Source organism: Bombus pyrosoma, linkage group LG14, assembly GCF_014825855.1.
Source record: "Bombus pyrosoma isolate SC7728 linkage group LG14, ASM1482585v1, whole genome shotgun sequence".
Lineage (NCBI taxonomy): Eukaryota > Metazoa > Arthropoda > Insecta > Hymenoptera > Apidae > Bombus > Bombus pyrosoma.
This window is the reverse complement of record NC_057783.1, coordinates 2,615,932-2,631,387: the sequence shown is the minus strand read 5'-3', so window position 1 is coordinate 2,631,387 and position 15,456 is coordinate 2,615,932.

Below are 15,456 nucleotides of genomic sequence, written 5' to 3'. Positions count from 1 at the left end.
AAAATTGTCGAAGCCATCTTCTTATCTCGCATTTCTTTCATGACTTTCATAAACCACATTCTACCAAACTGAGCGTCCGGTAATGTCTACTCATAATAGAATGTACAATATATAAAGTATGCAAAATATATATTTTCTTGCGTACATGTGGAGAAATAAAAATGTTGAATGGGCTATCATTTTCTCCACGTGTACACATTTTACTTAAGTAACGGGCAAAGAGTGATTCATTGTATTAATGTGCATTGATTCGTATGATTTATGCCTGCATGTCGACACGGCATATTCGCATGCAACATCTTTTGTACGTGCATCGCGTACAAAAACACAAGAACCACTGGACCAATGCTTGTAAAATGGTACGAGAGGAGTGATCTTCTTATAATTACCAGCGCGCCGATGAACCGCATAAAATGTACAATTAAAGATAATGACATGCGTGTAACATGCTCGTTATGGCACGCATCGAAAAATTTGCAATTAAAAACTGAAGCCTTTAATCTCGAACTTTTAATAATACACACATTTTGCACTGAAAGCACGATTATTTACATATTTTCAATAATTATACCTTTAAATTGTTATAAAATTGAAAAATTAGGAAACTTTCACGTTAATCGAAGGCTGCGCTTTTCCTTTACAGTTACGCCATTCAGCAAGAACAACGTCGCAATTCAACATCTAATTTAACTCTTCTATTAACGCGTTGTTGACGAGACATTTGAATCGACGTTTTTCATCTTATTCGATTTGATGCATTTCCCAAAAACATGCAGAAATCGGGGTAAAATTTATTTTACGATATACCGTCAACAATGTGTTTAATTATAACATTTTACATTTACAAATATATATTCCGCTCTCAAAATCCAACAACTATTACGTCAATAGCAATGGAAACAAATTTTCCAGCTATGAATAATTTCCTACTATAAACTTTCTATTACAAATCAATTCTCTGATAAAACTTCCAGCTACAAATTTTCAACACTACGTGAAATCGATCTAAATCGAACGCATTTCAATGCTTTTACTTTTTAATTATCTCGTCATAGATCTATCAAGGCATTCGTATCATACGTGACTCATAACGTAAGATGCCGAGGAAAGTAAAATTTATTAGAGAGTTTTGCGGTAAATGTAACGACTATCCTAGTATTTATAGCCGATAGTATACGTCACTGTTATATTAAGTCATCAATATCGAGATTACAATAAAACCAATAACTAATATTCGCCAATCGATATTCCAGTCTGTTATCTGTACGGGATGTCAATCGGAACAATAAAAAAAAGCGATTACCTCCCATGCTTCAATCATCGCGTTTACACTCGCGTGCATGGCGAAGAAGAAGAAGAAGTTGAAGAAGAAGAAGGAGGAGGAAGAGCGGCAGCAGCAGCAGCAGAAGAAGAAGAAGAAGAAGAAGAAAAGGAAATAGTGAAAAAAGAGAAAGGAGAAGAAGATGAGGAAGATGAGGAAGATGAAGAAGATAAGGAAGAAGAAGAGAAGAAGCCAGGGGGCAACGAGAAGAAGCGACTCGCGCGAACCAACGTTACGAGCGTAACCTCGAATGTGTACCGGATGCATGGCGTATCGCAGAAGTTGATGTATGATCCTTTAGTGACGCGCACCTGCTCATTCGTGCTCTCGGTACTTTGACGGAAATCATGGAGGCTCCTCGCGATGCCAGGAGATCATTCAGGGAGCATTATGAAAAAAGACGGAAGAGCAGGTCCGACGTCGAAATTTATTTTCGTGCCCCCGCTGGTACTGGTTGCTTGTAATCGGTGGACGTCGTCATCGAGCAATAGATCTTTGTTAAGAAGCGTAACGATCATGAGAGAAAGTCACGAAATTAGCCGTGACCGGTAATCACTGAAATTACTCCGCTTTTTTCTTTCTCTTTCTCTTTTCCTTCGTGCGGGCTTCTCTCCTTTCCTTCAACCCATTCGTTCGCTCTTTTATCGTTGGTTTCATAAGCCCACGGTTTCGGATTCACCAGACACCATCATTTCCCTGGTTAATTAGGATCATTGAAATCCAACTAATTAGCGAATTCCACTCGTATATTATTCGATGTTTGGATTATGACTGTGCCCGCGGGTTTTTATGCAAATTCGTATGATCGTGAACATGATATTAAAACACGATGTCTGGATAGAACGCAGACGAAGTTTATGATAAATCGTGTTTCCCGCTGCTTATAAAGCGGCAGCATTCGGCACTCAAAATATATCAATAATTCTTCGTTCGTTACATATAATGAATTTTTTGCCAATTTTCAGAAGGCTTATGTCTTTGAATATATAAAGTTATTCCCTTCTATATCCTATTATCATTATCATATTAAAACATTTCCTTTTAATTACCAACTAACGTATAAATTAGAAAATCAACAAAAATGGTCACGTTCTTCTTATACGATCTTCAACTACTTCACTTACTGAATATTAACCGAGTTACTACATTTCAACGATAGAATTTTCAAGTAAGGAATAACATTTTGAAGAAAATTAAGCCTTAAATAAACCCTCCCCAAATAATTAATTCTCGAAAGAAAGGGTTCCCCATAAATCTGTTGCCTGTATAGCACTGACAAATCGATCGGTTCCATAGCAATAGATTCGTAGAGGCGTGATTTTCGAAAAGAACGGATACGAGTGGCCACCTGTAACCGACTTTCCGTTTCGGAATTCCCACGATCCAGGTGAATACGTGGGCACGTTCAGGAGGATTCGTAGTCGATAAACGTTCATGCATATTTATGATTTAACAATGAAATTGGATTTGGCCAGGAGCACATGGCTTATATCCGTCTCGTTCCCGTTTCTTCCTGGTTCTAGTGCGTATACACCCGTGTTTCATTCATGAAATCCCTACGCAGTTAGTGACCCCGGCCCATTTCATCCCCGTAACCAATTCATCGTCGAACCACCCCTCTTGATTCATGATAATTTTATTCGTCGTTCATTCACGAGGGGTTCGATAAACAGAAAGAAGTCAAACGCGGAAGGGAAGCAACATTAAATGTCTCTTCGCATGTCTGCAATAACGACGTGCTGTTAGTTGGAACGGTTAAATCTTCTTTTGATGTACGTAACTGACAGCCGTAATTATTTACGACACGAGGAAGGGGGGAATAACAGTATATATGCTTCTTTCTTTCCTTTCCTCTTCTTTTCTTTTCTTTTCTTTTCTTTTCTTTTTTTTTTTTTTTTTTTGTTAATAGCTCCCTCCCTCTGTTGGAAATAAGAGTGCGAGCTTCGAGTGAAACGTGGATCAATTATTCCGACTTTTTCCATCGATTACTGTTTCCTTAAATCAATCATGCGCGAATATGAGATATCATCTCGAGGTAGGACTGAAATTGCAATTTGTCTTCAACTGCTTTTTAAGAAATTTACTTTAGGTTAGTTAAGCAACGTGTTTATTGGCCCTCGACACTTTGATGCAGTTTTTTTGTATTATAACGGTACGTTTAAGTGGACCATTTATTTCCATCCACACTACGTGATAATATTGCCACTTTGTGTAAGAAGCATTAAAAACCGAATTTCTAGTAGGCCGGGGTTACATTAGCATTTCAATGTCTTTCCTATTAATTACTTAACTTGCTTCCTTTTTTTACGTATCGTCTATCTCTCATCCTAGAAAGTTGTCAAAATGTCGTTAAAATTCCATGAACCCGTGCTTGACGAGCTTCGTCGTCTACTTTTCTATGCGCATAAATATAAACAATTATATTAACCCACTTTCCGTTACTCTACTCTCAAATGTTCCTTAAAAAGTGTACAAGTCTGTCGAAAATTCCTTCCACAGTTTTTACGTGTCATCTTCAATCTGTCATCGAGTGTTCCGCACGAAACGTAGAAATCTGGCGAAAAATTGACGGACCTATATTTGCCGATATCGTCAGGGTTTACGGTACCTTCTGGTTCCTGCTGAAGCAATGAATGACGAACGTGGAGCGAAATTCCTTCATTCATCGAAGCTGAAAAGGAATACGGCATTGAATTGCAGGCCTCGCTCGGTCCGTGACCAGGTCGTCCTTTTCGCGACTTGCCGGACCGGAAATTGAAACCTTGCGTGAGAATATGCACTTCTTTCCTGTTCGCTACTCATTGCGCCGCAATTTGGGATGGTTGTTCGCGGAAGTGCCTCCAATTCACGATCGCTTAAGTATCCTCGAATTCGCTGCCGTTTACAGGATAATGCATGGTTAACCGGCGCAATGACACTGCGAACAACGGCCTCTTGTAAAGAAGCATGGTCGAAGAGCATGTGTTATTCTTTGCAAGGAATAAAATATACAAACTGAACGTTCGTCCTTCCATTTCTTCGAAATTGACGACAATCATACAGCGAATGCTTTTGATCAATGTCATTGGTATAGATGATTGGTCGTGGCATAGTAGAATAAATGATGGTCGAACGATGAAAATACTAATTGCTATATTTTATTTCCTATGTATGTTTATGTTTTGTTAAGAAATTCTTCTACTATACCAACTATGGTTGTTTTTTTACATTGTTCAATATATTTCCCCTAGATCATAAATCGTTTTACTTTATCGTTTGCTTGTATCTTGTATTTTATACGATTATTTAAAAATTACTGTTATAAAATTATAATAGATTTTTGTACGAAGCTTTTCACAGTGCTGTATGGTATGTAGAAACAGAAAATTGTCACAAGATTGTCCTGCTTCTAAGACGAGATCGTGTCGCATTTACTGAAAAGACCTTGCCCAAACGGAGTCGTCCATTACATCGTGGACAATTTCGTTCCATCCAGTAATGACTTCCTTTGACGTTTTGAAAACGAGAAGCGGATAAAGGCCGGAAGAGTGAAATAAAAACTGAAAAATACAGGTAGGACGTAATAACAGGTATAAGCATATAAGTCCATAGACAAAAACATAATTACAGGCTAGGCAAAAATCATGAGTCATGATACTTTTGAACATGTTACTCATGCCGAATGTCTCTATACTTTTATCCTAAAATCTAAGGGAACGGAATATTTATAATAATTTTGGCTAATGATTGACCGAGAGGTGAGACAAATCAGAGTTAAAATGAATATGAAGCTAAAAGATTATTGGAAAACAATTTATATCTACGTATTTCCTTGATAAATTTCATTCGCCATTCAATTCAACATTTTCGAAAGTTTCGGGCGACAAATCTCTCTCAACGTTCAATTTTTCTTCTTCCTTTCGCGTTTCAACGATATCCCCGTATAGAATAATAAAAAATATCACGATGAAAGTAACTAAAATTAATTAAGACATAAATAAATCCTCACTTGAGAACTTGGCGTAAATTTCCAACTTCTTAAAAAAATATGCTACATCAATCCCAAATTTCACCATTTTATTCATTATCGTCGAGAGGTTCGAGAGAAGAATCTCTTTAAATACGCACAATCTTTCTTTTTCCGTTTCACCTCCTGGTTAAGGACTTGTTTATATCCTCGCAACAATGTTCTCGTAATCGTAAAAATGTCACCAGTAGAAGAGCGAGCACGGAAGAAAGTACAGTTCCCGTTACAGATGCCAATGTGTGATCCATTGTAAATCGTCGATGGACGTTTAAACGTAGCACCAAACAGCATTTCACCAGGTAAACCGAGCGCAGTATATCTGCCAGCATTCGATCGAAGCACTTACCTACAAACGAGCCCATAATTAAGCCATAAGACGCCGGCTGAATATAATTTGTTCGTTCGTACGAATCTACCGAAAGTAGGTATTCTCTGGTTCTGCAGGTCGGATTGAAGCTTCGTTAAAAACATTATGGTCGCTTTCCCTGCGTATCTTTATTTCGTCGTGTTTCACAGGACACGTTTATGCCGCGTAGTTACACGGAAATTTATTGCTTGTATTTTTATATACAGGTACGTTCTCTGGTAACGAACAGACGCGATCCGGTAACCCAGAGAGTCGCGCACACGTAATGTTTGTCCGAGGAACGTCTTGCTGGGCCGTGGTTGAACAACCACATGCTATACGTAAGTTAACAGTTCGCCGGGTATCATGATTTTAAAGATAAATTTTTATGAGTACTCGCAGTATCGTTAATATTAAATCGGTGAAAAGTAAAATATAAGTTCTGTTTGAAAATGAAGTACGTATGGTAATAACAATAATTTATTTCTGTCTCTTTTGAAATTTAGGTCGATCTCCTTATAATATACTTATGATGTACTGTTACGTTCTTTCGGTTCTGTGAAAAATTATTCGGTAGAAAGTCGTTGCATTTTTATCGCATTAAGAACGACTACCGCGCTTTTATTTAGTTTTATAGACTACGCGTGTCTAAACTCCGGGTAATCGCACGAATACCTGCCTTAAGGTTAATTGCACTTGGTCAATTAGTGAAATATATTTCCTGGTCACCCAGTGGATATGTAATAGTCAGATACACATGCATAAAAGCGCTGAGCAAGCGTAGAATTTCAACCATCAATAACCAAACTGTGGGGAATTTATAGCCGGCAGCCGCGTGAAAACCATATAGGATACGAGTAATTACGAAAGTAGTACAATACAGATCACACATCTGTTAAAGAGTAACGGAAGTAACATCAGTTATAACCCTTATGAGGCTGATACACCTACTTGTTAAGAAATTTCACTCGGTTCGAAAACCGTAATAAGATGATGAGAGAAAGAGAACATTTCATATCGAGTAAGCTCGCCTAACTACAATTTTTCAGCGTGTAATCAAAATATACAGCAGTTGATTTCGAAACGAGCCACACAATTAATGAGCACCGATTTATTTCAAATCAGCGTTTATTTCATTTCTGCAAGCTTTCAATTGCCCGTATGTTAACAATCGGCCTGTTACATTAACAAGACAAGATCTTCCATTCGACACATTTAGGTTCAATGTCCTCGATACATGGCTGAACAAATCATCAACCCCGCCCATTCTCAAAACCTACGGAAACCCGGTCAAATTTAAAACTATACCTGGCACGAACTCGAACCTTGCTTACCCAAAAGACAATAAATCTTACGCATCCCACTAGCCGGAACGCTGGCTACGATAGAAAAGCAATGTATCGCGGCGCACTAAATCGCAGCCTAGGAGGACGCGTGCTTGCCACGGTACGCACGCGCTTCCTCACACGCGAGCGATCGAAAAAGAGAAAGAAAAGAAGGAGGAATCGGTTGGCTCACTCGGTCAATCGCGAGAGAAGAACATCGTCGTCGTTCGAAAGAGAGAGGGAGGGGGTAAGAGGGCCCCTGTCGGAGGCTACCGTGAGAACGAGGCAAGGCCTCATGTCCCAGACGGACCCATCGACCGGCACGGGGTCCGACAGACAAAGAGAGAAAGAGAGGAGCAGGGCAGCACGCGAGGCCAACAACGGGAGGAAAGACAACGACAGGTCGGGCCCCGGCCACAGGGCAACCGTTCAGGACCCGTGCTCACGACAGAGACAACGACAGGCGCGAGCCTCACACGCGACTCGCACACGTCCAGGGCTCGAGCCGCGAGCAAACCGCGTTTTTTTCTTACTGGACTATACACAGTGTCATAGAATATGTGGCGGATTATTTCAGTCACCTATAAATATATATTATAAACAAGTAGACGTAGAAAAAGAATTGTACATATTGTATCGTATGTCGTAGAACAATTCCAATTCAACATTTTTCCTACGATCGCAAACGCGTTAAGATGCATGGCGAACAACGAAACATGAAACGATCTGGAAATGACAATGGTGAAACGAAATTGTTGGATGCACTGACAAATGTATCGGCGGTGACAGTTCCGTAACAAGCGGTTCAGAAATGCGAGCAACTTCTGAACATTTGCAAGTTGAAACAGTTTAAACCTTCGTATGGCTGTTCCAGGCTAAAATGAATAGAGACAGATACGAGCCAAAGTATGTACAATCATCTTCGGATATTTGTAACTTCCTATTGACATATTTGTTTATCGTTACTCGTGGTCGATGGCAAATAAACGATGGAAGAGTTTTAAAAAACTCTGTGTCATTTGGTTTACTTTGTGGACTTTGGTGAGCGACACGCATGGAATGCGCGGAAGATGAAGAGAAGATCCTTCGACTGATTCATCGATGCTAATACTCTTCCAGGGTAAAATCAAATTGTTTGCAATTCGTAAATTAAGCGTCAAATGACCATTTTGTACACGAACCTTTTTCATCGTTTTGATGACTAGGGTTGATTCTATAAAACATACCCCACACACATATTGCGACACCCTGTATAGTGCCTGCTCTCTCTCCCTCGTTCCTGGGCACACGCGACCTCGTCTTCGCCGCTCTCCTTCTCACCTCACGTCCTCTCGTCTCTTTGTTCATACTCCTCTCCTTCTCGCTGGAATGATTGATGTCGCTCCTTCTGGCACGACGCCAACCCAGACTTGCGATTAATTGCTACCGGGCTGCGATGTCGCGGAACCGTTCTGGCTACCTCCAAGGGGAATTCTTTCCGCGGAATTTAACAGTTTTTTTTCATTAGTCTGGTTGCGAGTTGGAGACCTGCGTATAAAATATGTATGCAAAGACACAAGACACGCTCGAGCGTAGGAATATTCGTAACGTAAGGTGGGCTTATTTGAGTTAAAATAAGCAATTCACCTTGTATTTCGTTAAATTCTATTGCGAACAATTTTTAAGCGATCGACACTTAAGCGAAAAGTGGTTGACTCCTCGTTGGTATATTGACGGTTCGACTCACAATTTCCTACGTGTTTCTACATTTGGAAATTTGAAAAACAATCGAATATCGAAATAGGTCGATTCTTTGGAGGAATTTCGGAGGAAAAATTTGATCTTTCCACGAAGACCAAAGGCATGTTGAACTTGAGGCAATTGAAATTTTGTTCGTAGACTAAAGCAAAGAAACAGTAGCTACTGATCCGAGTTAAATTTTATTAATTTTGTAGCGACATATGAGCTAGAGGACAATTCGAGTCATATTGTTGTTTTGTCTCGGAGTATCAACATCATACATAATGCAATAATAAATAAACTCCGGGCAAAATAATGTCGCCGCTACGTGCAGTCTCAGTCTCGAGCGATTTTATTAGCGATCAACACACAGTCTTTAGCGAACATTCTCTGTATTTATTAATCATTTAAAGATATATTTGACGGTTCCAACATCTCGTCATTTAAACCACTCGACCAACCATCCTCTGCGATTTTAAAGTCTCGCAGTAATAAATCGAGGACTGAGAAAGATAATCGAACGGAAGTGAAGAAAATGCATATTGCCAACGTGTTCTCATCTTATGCCAAAGTATCGCTGCATTTCTTCAACGTATTATGTTTCCAATCCAAACGTCAGATTCATTGAGCCCTTTTCACGCGAACACTTTCACCAGTCGGGCAACAGTGAGCCATTTTACAATTATTTGCCGGAACGTCCATTCGTGCTTATACCAGACAGCAATTCCTGCCATTCACATGTTTCAAAATGATTTACCTACCACGCGTATCCCCCCAAGGTGGAAAGGGCATCCGGATTCGCGTATTATAAAGTCTCGTACGAGGTCTTGGCCCCGCAATCAGTTGTAATAAAACATTTAAAAAAAAAAAGAAAAGAAGGAAAGAAGAGGGAAGAGAAGGAAAGAGAAGAAAAGAGGAAACCCGACTGCCACTTTTTACGTGCACGCGAGACTCCGCTCGTAAAATCGTTCGAGAGTTGGATCGGGGAGAAAGGAAACGAGCACCAATTTTTGCACCCATCCGTACTCGGGGAGTAAACTTTCGAAAGGTTCCAAAGGACCAGCTCGAGCAACCAACGGCAGTGTCGAGTTTCGTTCATCTCATGCAGGAAATCTTGCCAAGAGAATCGACCGGTTGAAGCGATCGACGATATAAGCGATGAAAAATGAAACATCATTTTTTCGATAAGAAAGAATATACATCAAAGTTTATAAATTCTTCGGGCATTGGTATTTTTATTCAAATTTCAGAAAGTATTTTTTACGAAAGAGAGATCGTTAAATTGAACGGGGGAGCTCAGACTCTCGATAAAAGTCTACGGTACATAAATCTTCTTTGTGTCTTTGTTTTATTTTAATTCAACCCTAATCTGATGCTAGAAACTAAAATTTAACCAATTCAACTAATTTAGCTAATATTTAATGTAAAACTTAGTTATAATTCCCAATAAAGAATTATTTGTAAGAAAAATAAAAAGAAAATATTAGTAAATTTTGAGAATTTCGTAAGCTTCAAACTCGTAATGCGCTTCTTGTGATCAACGCTAAACCGCCCTCTGACGAAACATCTGCAAGCTCGTGATACGGAGTAGAACTATATTTTGCTATCAAGTCAATCTTGACGAAAAGTGTGCTTATAGAGCCTTATTCGAGTCTTACTCGCTTGCTAATTTTGTTCATTTGAAACGTGTCATTTTATTTCCTCGCATTTAGCTACTTGTATCGTACACGGAAAAGAATTATCGAAACAATTGTCACGATAGAGAACAAAATGACAAATGAGAAGATTTCGGCCGTTCCTATGTAAAGCGCAAATTTATGACTTAATCTTGCCGCCTGTTTACTTTTTACCGAAATGAGACGAGAAAGGAAAGCGTCGAGTTAATTGAATTAATGCGACGCACATTCGTAACATTTATTTGCACACGTGCCTCCTTCAGCAATAACGTTGACGCCTTGCGAGCGATTACGAAACGCAAAGGTTTGCACATAACTCCTGTCACCGCGGGGAACAAAATTGACGGTGTAATTTCCATTGGAATTAAAATTCCTCTCAAGGCACACGCAATCGTGCAAATTAGTGAACAGACATTTAACGCTCATGTCGATATATCAATGATAAGTAAGACGAGGTGATCCGAATTTACTTTTCAGTGAATATTAACGACAGACGACCATGATCACGCATTTTGCATTGAACTTTGATGTCCGCTGAACATCTAACGTGATTAACTGTTTGACGATGAATTTGAATCTGAGTCGTATTCGAAAAGATTCGAATGTAGAAAAGTTCGAGTACTTGATCTTCAAAACGTCTGAAAGCTTGAGAATTTTTACACAATAAATTTTTAATTCGAAATCTTCAGAGCGTTTTGTTACTCAATTAGATCGTGGAAAAGATTATCGCGAAGATGAATAGACGTTTAGACCCCAGTGAATGGTGAAAAATCAAACATATTTTTCTGTAAATGTTTTCCAAGAAAGCGCTATGCCCAAGTTTAATAAAAAGATGCTTCGTAAGATAGATTTTGTACAATGTCCATCTATGTACATACATGCATATGTATGTATGTATAGTTGCATGTGGTATTAAACATTTCAATCTTCACGTGCATTCCTAGAATCATATTTTAATTGCAACTGATATTCTGTTGTAGACACTCGATCTTATCCTCTCCGTCTGCAGTCACTCACTATTCATATCGAACTGTCATAAACCATAGTACCATCGGCAGAGAAAATTGCGTTCTTATGCGACACATACATCAATTCTTAAAAATATAGAAAAACTTGTAAAAAATCTTCTGCGAATATATTACGAGCGCGATGCATTTTCAGAGTGATTTAACATTTGACCCATGTAATCATGGCCATTGTGTCTAATAATAAACTAAAATATAAATAATAAAGTGATAAAATGTAGCAACAAAACGTAAAATATAAATGTAATATTTTTCTACGCTAAGTGTCCAATTAATTTATCGAGTCACTGTGTGTTATTTAAATAATCATTTTCAAAGTATCTTATTCAGATAATACCCAAGTTTGCTCCTAAATCGAAAAAAGATATGTACAAATACCTCAGGGAACAACTATGTTCCATTTCAATAAATATCCATCTTTTCTAAAACATCGTTTCTAAAATATCTTATTTAAACGACAGCCAAGTTTGCACTTAAATCGACATACATAAGACACATAGGGAATGTAAGAGACAAGCTGCCTTTGTGTTCGCCGATTCGCCGGTTCGTCGGCAAACGCGCGCCTGTCAATATGAACACGTAACGTCTTTTATAAGAATGACTGACACTCTCAGTCTCTCTGTTCCTCTGCCAGCTCCATTGACGGCACCATGGCATCAAAGATCGGACACGGATCGCAAACATTCGCACGCTTCGACCGCGAGCCCGTACTTTCCGCTCGGTGATAACGGTCTGCGTGGTGGCACAAACGATAAACGCTGGCGATAACTGCGCCCACGATACTGCACGGGGCTTTTGATGCCCCGGTGACATCATTAATTATTGTTTTCCTTCCTGGTATTCCGCCATGTACGTCGGAAAGTCACACGAGAACTGTGAGAGCAGCCAGAAGATCGGCCCTGTTGTTTCGATCGATAGGAAATCTGGCGAAACTGTTACGCGTTACTTCGACGCGTATGAAATATCGCTTTGCTGAAATCTATCGACGCTGACACATCTCACGTGCTAATCTGATCGACTCTATCTTTTCTTTTATTATCCATACGAGTAATTAACGTTCAATATCTTAAGAAATTATAAGGTAGAACTGGTTTCTATATTGTTGAGACAAAAGGTTATACATAAATTCTGTATATTTTGTCATTTTATGGTAAGATGGTTTAGACTAAAAGCATCAAAGCGTCGTTAATATACAGGACTTTCCTGTAATTATCTTATACGAGAATAAATTTGAATAAGATGTGTCACGACAGCTACCTGGAAGCAACCTGGAATTTGCAACACTTAACGAAGGCTGTAGACTATAGGAAGGTCCCTGTATAACGTTTACACAATTTTCTTATTTTAATAAACGAAGAATTCGTTAAATACATCGTCAAATATTTACCAAAAGAACGTTCCCGTTCTTTACAACATACACCTGAGAATTTTCCTTTAAAAATTAATTAGTACATTCAAAAAGCAAAACATATGGAAGAAATATCTCGTATAAAATCGTACTTTTACCAAGATACATTTCCATCGGTCTTCCGTCGGCCTCTCGATAATATCCGTGTTCACATTTCTTTCCATTCGACTCGTTAAATCCTGGAAATTGTTGCAAATGCTAATCGCGGTGCTTTCACCCCTGTAACGACGAATCCGTTCGTCTTAAATTACTTTTGTTGACACGAAACCTTTCTCGTTCGTGATTATTCGCATGCATAATGCAACGAGCGAAAATGATTTCGTGAAGCGAATGTGCCGATATTTACATTGATTATCTTTTTTCAAGTATAATCTAAGATGTGGGGAAAGGGTGAGCGTTTAAAATGAAAAGGCCCTTTTAACTTATTCTTTCAGATCGTTTCGATATTAGCGCACCTGTTTATTTACATTTCCAATTCGTGCTTTAATTAACCGACCTTTTCGTAACGAACTAGCCGCGAGAAAAAGGGGAAAAGAAGGATTTATCCACGTGATTATCGAGCGCAAGAAATCGTCAAATTATGCTTGGCCGATAAAAAGCCTGCTATTCCAAATTTAATTTCATTTGAAACAATCTTATATAATTAACGAGCCGTTCTTTTCATAAAAATCAAAATCTGAGGAAGAAAATTATATGGAAACGTATTCGTATCTGTTGAAGAAGCAAATAAAAATGTATACCTATGTATTTCTGATACTCTGCTTTTAACAGAAACAAAATTAGGAAAATTGTTAAAGAAAAAAAAAAAAGAAATGAAAAGTTACTAAAAGGAACTCACTAGTCTGATAAATATATCATATTATTAATCACTTGTTAAAGCGATTAGCAAAACGGATCGCCAAAAAATAATCAAACGTTTCGAAAAGCTGGCATTTCCATAAAATTCTGACAAGTCGTCAACGCGCGACCAAACTTTATCTTCTTTCCACTCTCTCGTTTAGGGCGAATCGCTCGAACGTTCCGTGTCGAAAGCAACGAGTGGACAGCTATATCTGCGTAATTCACGTGGCTACAGATATTTGGTCGGGTTGACAAGAGATAATGCTAATGGGGCGATTCGTCTGGTGGTTTATCAAACCTTCAAGAGGCCGGCTCAAAAATCTATAAAAATTCGATAAACCAACCATGCTTCTGAGAAGCTTCATGCAGGTTTCTTACGAGTTCCGTCAAAGTATCACATCTGTTTATATCGATTCTTCTTATTTCTGGCTCTTCTCTTCTCTTCTCTTCTTATGAAATTTCAACGAATAACCGAGGTTTCCTACAGCAATGCCAATTTGTTTTCAAACCACTTTTAAGAATTCTTCTATTTATCTTAAACATTGTAATATAATCACCATTTACATGTTACATAATTAACATGCTCGTAAGAACCTCGTTCGATTGTCATGAGATGTCAACGGCTTAAAAACGGCTGAATCACGATGAAAGAAAAACTGGAACGTTATGTCACTCGTAAAAATTTATATCAAGCAGCTGAGACATTGTGAGTTATTATATTTATTATTATTATATTTTCTCACGCACTTTATGTATCTCTTACGTATGTAGCGAAGTAGTCTGGAAGGCGTTAATTAATGACAAAAATTGTGTTACGCTCGTATTCGGAATCGCAATGCGAATCTTAAAGAGGAATCCTTAAAGAACGATTCAGAGCACGTTGATTACATTCGGCAGCAGTTTATTTTGCGGTAATTGCTAAATAAAATGAAGTTTCTCAAACAGAGAATATAAAAAGGTGTCTCATTTTCATTTAATGGAAGTTGTTCGAGACGTGTTCGAAACGATCCGTGGACACGTTCAGTAGCTTTAACTGCAGCTTACAATGTGTTGAACATTTCTTATTAGCCCATGTAGGGATGATACCTTTCGGCTGTTCATTAACATTAATGGCGTTGTTTTGGCTAAGATATTTTTCTCTTGATAAATAAAAATGATCTCTATACGCTTGATCCTGATCATTTAGATATCGATAATTTAATCTGTTCTGCTCATTCAGTTTACTTTTATCTTACAGCCGATGCAACGTTAATCTCGTTCGCTTTAGTGATTACATTAGTTCATCCTTACTTTCCTGCCTCATCAGCTAACCTTTTCTATATTTAACATTTCTTTATTAATAGACGCGTGTTCCAAAGAAATTGTAATTTTCATTTCCTCCGCGATCTCGCAACTCAAGGAAACGATTATAATTATAGCGTTGATGAAGATTCGTTACCCTAACTAGTTATTAATTGTACTAGAAATAGCACGATTTCCTTTCTCAATGTTCCTCTTAGGCGCAAAGTATTTTATCTGCAAGTATTCTACAGCCCAGATTTTCCTATACGATACAGGTAATTCCTGCGACATAATCTGCTGTACTATTTTATTTAAAACACAGTAAAGCGAGTGTTTCCCCTAAAAGATCGAGAGCTTACGAATAATTAGACTCATTGAAGACAACTTTCGTCAATATGAGGTGGTTTGTTATACGTGTTGGTTGGTTTATTAAAGAGACGAGCGAGAAATTCGTAATTGTCAGTTATTTATATCAAAATCACTTTAAGTACAAGTACAGAGATGCCGAT